The sequence below is a fragment of the Oryza sativa genome, chromosome 11 (assembly GCF_034140825.1).
Source record: "Oryza sativa Japonica Group chromosome 11, ASM3414082v1".
Taxonomy (NCBI): domain Eukaryota; kingdom Viridiplantae; phylum Streptophyta; class Magnoliopsida; order Poales; family Poaceae; genus Oryza; species Oryza sativa.
Window position 1 is genome coordinate 10,033,143 of NC_089045.1, and position 8,493 is coordinate 10,041,635.

General features: G+C 35.8%; 1 long non-coding RNA gene across 1 annotated transcript; it reads right to left on the minus strand.

The window, feature by feature from the left end:
• Positions 1-6,192: 6,192 nt before the first annotated feature.
• On the minus strand, positions 6,193-6,730 carry LOC136353915 (uncharacterized). The gene is made up of 3 exons (XR_010737427.1): positions 6,555-6,730; positions 6,381-6,453; positions 6,193-6,285 (listed from the first exon to the last, which is right to left on the minus strand). It is a non-coding gene; the product is annotated as an uncharacterized lncRNA (long non-coding RNA).
• Positions 6,731-8,493: the final 1,763 nt, after the last annotated feature.

The following is an 8,493-nucleotide window of genomic DNA, read 5'->3' on the forward strand; positions in this document are numbered from 1 at the left end:
AACATGGAGTATGGTACAAGCACGGCTCTATATGAGGAGATGAAGCGACTAGTGGTCAGCTCTTCCTCTGTAGCATCATGCAGGCACTCCATTAATTCAAGTGAATCCAAGGATAGTTGGCCCCGAACAAGCTCATACTCACTTAGTGCCCAAGGGCGGATACAGCATACGCTAGAGGGAGCTCTTCTTCTTCTTCCTCCTTGAGCCCCCTTACTCTCCTCCTTCAGCCCATCTCTTCTCTTCTCTATGGGGATCCAATAGGGTAGGGGTCCTCCAGGCCCTCCAACACTCACATTGGATCCACCCCCTCCTAATGCCTAAAATACACAGGAACCAAAAAAACAACTGGTAACCAGTCTTGAATTATGCATGGAAAAGAATATATATTGACAATAAAAGCAATTGGTAAAAAGCAATCGACATCATCTTGACATCATGTAGCATGTGTGGCCAACGTGAGTTGTATAGGGCCAACTTAGTATATCTATCTATCTATTATCTATCTATCTATTATATACTAAAAGTCCATTAAACTTCTTACAAACGCTCTTAAGTCGCCATGTGGTCTTCTACTGACGCTCCTATATCGCCACGTGGCATTCAATAATCTCACCGTCGATTTTCTTTAAAATCGGTGGACCCGTTAGTTTTAACCATTAGATCTCCATAAAAAAAATAAATCTGGTATCCCACTTTTTTTGAAAAAAAAATGACGTGTTTGCTATAACTTATATATAGAAAAAGAAATAGGAGAACGTACACCATAATTGGGATCAGGTGAGGATCGGGCAGGGTATGTAAGTTCTTTTTTTTTCCACTGGAGTACATACGTTACTATACGTAAGTATTATTTGTTTCGCCTTTTTTTTTTTTGCAAACAGTACGTTTCGTTTACACCTTCGGCAAACAGTACTACTACTACGCATATAGTAAGTTCACGACGGGAGATTTAGATATTTTTCTTTTTTCTCAGAAATTTTAATATTTCTTTTAGTTTATAAATATGACATGTGGTGATCTACGAGCATTTATATGAGTGTCACGTGATGCCTTAAGAGTGTCTATAGGAAGCTCAATGAGTTTTTATACTAAAAACCAATTAAATTTCCTATAAATGCTCTCGGCCGCCACATGGCTTCTACAAATGCTTCTAGATCGTCACGTTGTATTCTATAATCACACCGTCAAATTTCTTTTGAATTGATGGACCTGTTGATTTTAACCATTAGATCACCATCTCGAAGAAAATAAATCTGGTATCCCAACCTCCAACACCTTACATACATGAGATAAAAAAAACAAATGCAGTATGTACTCCTTCGACCCTCCAAATCTCCCCTCCTCTCCTATTTTCTAATTAACACTCAATATATCAAAAATTAATACGGACATCTAAATGATCATAACTCCCAAGTTACAATTTTATTCTCAGTTTTTGTCAATTGTTGTGTTATTTATAATGAAATATAAAATTTAAAATCCATATTGCTCATATTTTGTTATCTAAAAATTAGATCATGCAGCCGTTCTAACTACAAATGTCTGGGCCTAATGGTATGCCCATAAACGCTTGTAAGTCGATCGCCATGTAACACTTTAATAAATTAAAAAAATCTATAAGTGTGACAAATGAAAATAAAACATCTAACCATTGTTTCCACTTAAATCGATGGATCCACTATCTTATATGGTTAGGTCTCCCTTTAAAAGAAAATCCCAAAACTCCCTCCCTCTCTCTCCCTACCATTCCTTCTATGGTCTTTTTATCTCCATAGCAACTAAATCTAAAATTATCTTTACAGAAAAAAAAACTCCCACAAATAGACTCAGCTTAACCAGTCTAGCCAGCTTTCTCCTCAAACTAGCACTTATAGTAAAAAAACATAATTTAGACTTTAAAATAATCATAAATTTGTATACCGTATATTCAATTTATGTTATTTCTAAACTATTGTAATTTTCAATTAAATCAATAATTTAATATGCGTATTGACTTGCATTGTGGACCACATCTATCCACCCTGAAGCCTCCAATAAATAAAATAAAATACTAAAAATTTCTCATTAAAAATTAAAATATCCCACCTTATGTTTTTAAAAAAGGGTCAACCCATTATTAATATCATGCTAGACATCTAATGACCTTTTTCCTCCTTCTGTTTCAAATCACAAGCCATTTTAAATTTTGTCTATGTCAAATTACCTGAATTAGTTTATAAAAAACATAGTAACATTTTCAACAGAAAACAATTATATTATAAAAGCGTATTAAATTTTGAATTCAATAAATATAATTTGGTGTTATAAATATTGATATATTTTTCCTCATCAGTGGAAGTAGTTAATTTCACTTAACATGCATATTGGGGCTATTTACTTATACTTGATCTTAGATGCGCTTTTATGAACAAATAATCTTTTTAGAGATAAATAAGCGTTCCTAAGATGATCATAACATCTAAATTGTACATATGATATCTGATGCCACTAATAGATTAGAGAAAAAACTTTTAATTATATCATTTTTTCATGTCATAACGTGTACCCCATCTAGGATATATTTGTCATAGACAATAGATTGAAAACATGTAAGAATGCCTTTATCCCATGCCAAGTTGTATGGCCTTAACCCACTTATATTTCTATTCCAACTTGCAGTCAAAACATTTAAGGGATGCTGGATGAATGGAAATCTAGAAAAAAATAATAACATGATAAAAATAATTGAAGACTGAACTTTTCTTTTCTAAATTTAACATTTTTTTATTTGAAACCCATTCTCAATGTTCAAATATTTTAGGAGTACTGATATAATAAAAATAACTAAAAGTTTAAATAAAATATCATAGGAAATTTGAATTTTTGGCATTATGTTGGAAACAAAATCTAACACAATTTCACTTCAAAGTATACAAACCTAAACTACAACTTGGGAGCAATAAAAGTCTCATTTTCTAATATATTTTCTGATTGAGAAAAACATTTATCGCTAAACTGCAATTTCATACTTTAATACTATATACTTACAATTAAATGAACATTTCAACATATTTAGCTCTTTTAATTAGATGATGTAGTCGTATTAGCCATATTTTATAGAAAATATCTATGTACAAATCATATATAGTTTCATATATATTTATTTTCTTATAAAACCAAAAATGCATGGTTTTAAGTAATTTTTAGTTTAGAATTTATATGCCTATGATGGTTAATAGCATTCAGAGAAACACCACACAAATTATTGTAAAATTAAACATGTTTACAGTTGAGTAATCATAAACATTCTTAATCAAATTTCTAACACAAATAAATAAGATGCCCGCGCATATGCGCGGGCTACCTTTTTTAGTTGTATCCTAAATACAGTATATTTTTTTGCAAAAGCAATGGAAAAGAACATATAGCTACAATAAAAGCTAAGTCTCTCGAAAAAAAATATAATTAAAGAAGATAATAGGAACAGTATATTTTCAATATAGACGTGTGCAGTAAAAATGGACTACACTATTAGACCAATAACACAGAAGGCAATAACTAAATAACATATATCCAGGCATAGATATATAGATAGGAACAATGACCTCGGCGTGATACATAGATCTATGGTGGGTTGACTAATTTTACATACAGATCATCTCATCGTCTCAATAATCATCGCCGTAAAGCTCGTCGAGATCGAGACCATCAGGATCTTGCTCATTGTAGAGGTGAGCAGGAGGAATGAGCTGTGCCTCCATCTTCTCCGATCCCACAATTCCTTGAGCAATGCCACACGTTCCTCTCCCCGCTCGTCGTATGACTTCCCGTCATCATCATCATCAGCAACCGCCATTTGGTCCCTCGGATTCGAGGATGCCAGCGGTGGCGGCCGCATCAGACGTAGCCATAGGAGCCTGACACTACTGGAGAAACCATCTTTGATCGGTTGACCAAATTCTACATTAGTTCCGGTTCTATTAAAAACCGGGACTAAAAACCGAGACTAGTGGGCAATGCTTCCTCCATGGCACTGAGGAGTTCTCTTCATCTCAAGTGAAACTCACTAACTGACACGCACTCATATTCACTACTGCCTCCGTCCTAAAATATAAGAATTTAGGATACATGACATTTCCTAGTACTACAAACATGGATGAGCTGTCCATCTATATTCGTAGTACAAGGAAATATCACGTTCGGTGGCCTAGTTTCTTGTGTTTTGGGATCTAAGGAGTATTGAATAGGGAGAGTATATTTCCCTCGTGCCTAAGGCACACAGATATAGAAAAAGCACTTGGTAACTAAGTTCCCGACTCCCGAGTGGCCATCCAAAGTAACTTTAAAGTTGTGTGCACAGCAGTGACGACGAGTTTCCTTGAATGCATGTTGTGTGCCTTCCAGCATACTCACTCTGAACAGTATTAATATTACGAAGTTCATGCAAAACCTTAAGGCTTTGTTATTTGCCCCGGGTTCCCCAAACCCCCCCCCCCCTCATTTTTTGCACGTACGCTTTTCAAACTGTTAAACAATGCGTTTTTTTGCAAAAGATTCTATACGAAAATTACTTAAATAATCATATTGATCTATTTTTTTAAAAAAATAGCTAATACTTAATTAATTATACGCTAATGGACCGTTTCGTTTTCCGTGTGCGGGAGATAAGTTCCTAACCAAGCATGCCGAACACAGCCAAACATTATCACCATGTCATCCAATGGGGCACAAAAGGTATAATGGTGACAGAAAATGGCGGAACGGAAAGGCAAGAATTATGTATTTGCAGGAAACACCCGGTAACATTGCTTGGTTACCAACCCCCCAAAAATCTAATGAACATTAAATTTCCCATTTGTCGTATGGAAACCCTCAGGTAGAGGTAGGAGTGGGAACTTTACTTGCTACAGTTGTTGTAGCAACCAGCAATCTTACAACCAATAGATCAAATTTGACACTCTATAATGAAAACCATATGTAACACCATGTGAGCATCGTTTGTATATGATGTTTTTTTTCTTGAAAATGTTACAAAGATTAGCCTCTGTTGACTATAGTTCTATTAACTGATATGTTTTTTTAGGGAACAGACAGGGAGTTCCTGCAATTAATTATAGGAGAAGAGAATGGATCCAGTTTATAAGAAAAACCGGATCCAAAAACCTTACAACAGCACGATTAATTTGTGGAAAACCACAAAAACACTAGCATTGACAGACTGAACCCTAACCATATAACACTATTAACACTGGTGGAGAAACCGTTTGTAGTCCCGGTTGGTAACCCCCCTTTAGTCCCGGTTGTCCAACCAGGACTACGAATCCGGGACTAAAGATAGCTATCTTTAGTCCCGGGTGAAATAACCAGGACTAAAGATCGATCTTTAGTCCCGGTTCGTGTTACCACCCGGGACTAAAGATCGATCAACCACGTGGCCAGTCAAACCATCTTTAGTCCCGGTTTGTGTTACCAACCGGGACTAAAGATCGGTGCACCATTTTTTTTATTTGCATGGCCCTGTTTGCTGCATGGTTGATTATATATATATATACATATATATATATATACATATATACATATATATATATATACATATATATATATACATATATATATATATATATATACATACATAATATATATATATATATATATATATATATATATATATATATATATATATACATACATACATATGTTACAATACATATATATGCATAATATATAGGCATATATATATATATGCATATGTGTTTATGTATAAATCATATATTACATACACATATGTATAATTTAAAGCACTTAACATTTTATGTGCATATATATATGTTACCAAAATATATATTAACACAAAAGTAAATTTGTACATATATAAATATATATATATACATGCATATATAGTACAATTCATTTGCTCGGTAGCTATAGCTACGACTTCGACGCCGGCGTTATGTCAGAAGAGGAAGGACCGACGTTATGAATTGTCGATCTGTCGTAGTAGAATTCACCGTCGGGATTAAGGACTTCTTCGTTAATGAATCCCATCAGTTGTTCTTAAACAGCCGTGATAAAATCCTTGTGTGGGAGATTATCCCTCATGTGAATACGCTATCGTTCGAAAAATAATGACGTATCAATATATGAAATTAATAAACAACTTAACAAATGGATACGCAATGAAATTTTGAATGGTTTATGTATACGTACATCGAGCTCTCGTGTTGTGCATATTTGGTTTGATAGGCAGTGGGCATACTCACATACGTAGTAGCCGCATAAGTTAGTTCCCTGGTCCTGTTTTGCACACTACATGAGAAACGATGAGAGATTTAATATACTCTTTATATTAACTATAATTAGAGATTCAATTCAATATAATTTTGGATCATGCATGTACTCACTGGAAAATGAAACCTCCGTCCAAGTTTTTCTTTCCAAGTCCCGCGGACCAATTGACGGAACCGATCCCAAGCCCTACATATGCAGTTGCAAGCTATGATTAATTAATTATTACCTGAGATTAACATAATAGCAATAGATTCCCCGCGACTTTGGAATAGATGGCATTATATTACCTGTCTATCAGTTTGAAGACCTTGTCAAAAATCTTCTCCTCTTTATTCATTGAGTCGTACACAGTGACTCTGCATGCGTCCAACTGAAGACCTTGTCAAAAATCTTCTCCTCTTTATTCATTGAGTCGTACACAGTGACTCTGCATGCGTCCAAGTCGAAGAATAACAGGACCCAGTGGAATCTGGAATATGCGTGAGATGAGATATATATGATCGAAAATGTACATGCTATGTATGGGAACGAAATTTGTTTGAACGACAATAAAAACTCACTCTGTGTTGTACGGCAGTAGTATGTGCGTCTTGAAACGCTGCTGCGTTAGGAGATGGACGAGATTGTCCTCTGTGTCTTTCTCGTACTTGTCGATTATTTCGGTGTTGATTTTCTGAGGGTCGATGAACCCAGTATCGTAGACCCTCCGCTGTCGGGCCCTTTGAATCTCCATTCTACAACGATGAAAGGAAAGTATTATTGCTTACATATATGCCAGGAGCTAATTATTGAACGAAACAAATCGAACTCAAAGATACTCACAAAATCCATGCGCTCAGAAGAGAGACATCGAGGGTGTCCAGTTGATACAGATCGAAGAGATCCTTGAAATGGATCCATAGAACATCTTCGCCTTGCAAGAAGTCAGGGTTTCTGATCCTCGCTCCGAACATCTCTCTACCCTTGGCGCTCATTTCCATGTACTGTTCATGAAATTTGTACATCTGTGTCGGTAGGGACTGCAACTGTTCAGGTTTGACAAGCGGTTTACCGGGTTAAAACTTGTATGCCACTTCCGCCTTCGGGATTGGTGCGCCTCCAACCAACTGATCCACAGTTATAACTGATATGTTTGGTCCCCTCCCACTCTATCATGTTGCAACCATTAGCACACAATGATACATTTAATTAATCCTTTAGGCACTATTAATAAAGAACACAACGATTTATGAATTTCAAATATGAATAGGGGCTCCATTGTTTCAAAAACAGATTGTTCTTCAATTCAAACTTCAGCTTGTTCCCTACCATCTCTGAAAATTTTGTATAAGATGGGAGTGATGCACCATGAACATGACACTGTTGCGAGTGTCATTCTATCTGGAGGCCCTCAATGTCTCTCGCTGCTGGTATTTCTCCTGATTTACGGTTGGTTCTGCATTTAAAACCGGTTTGTTGTGAGGTAGCATCACGTAGGACAATAATAAAAAAAATGGGACGACAAATCTTTATCTATTAAAATTACACTAATTTTGCAATTTGAGTTGTGCTGATGTTCCCACACAGCTTGGGTGGACCATTGATGTAGCAACTCTTTTATGAAAACACACTTACTAGTATAGTTGTTGCACTACTTATAGTTCAACGTTGAAGAGGTTGCAATATACTATTAAACTAGGAGTAATTGGAAGCAATAAATTAATGAGCTCCTACCGGTTGGTAGTTGCAAAACCATGATGTTTCATTGATGTCGCGGGCTTCAAGATTTGCAGGAGAAAAAAAAGAGCGGTGGCGGCTGGGGGTGGGGAAGTGGGGAAGAGAGAAGGGGATTTAGGGTTTAGTTGGCTATCGGTTGCATTATATACCCACCATAGTTTTTGTGTAGGTTTTGGCTTGACCGTCACAAGAATTGCAATTTTTATGTGCGTTGAGTTATGCCATCAAAAAAAAATACAATTTTCTGTGAGTCTTTGCGGAACCGATAGAAAATGTACGCACCCTCAGGCTTGCTTCAAAGTGTAGTAGTGGCCAATGCTTCAAAATAGTTGAGCAGTAAACAAGCTATGTACTACTGTAACTATATATTTTTTTATACTTTTTAATTTTCTTGTATCATTGCAAATTTGTAATTTTCTTGGACTTCCAATAGTCTACAAACTTCTCATCTCAACAGACTGGACTAGCAACCATTATCTGATGTAAAAAGTTCTGATGATCCAAAGCTGC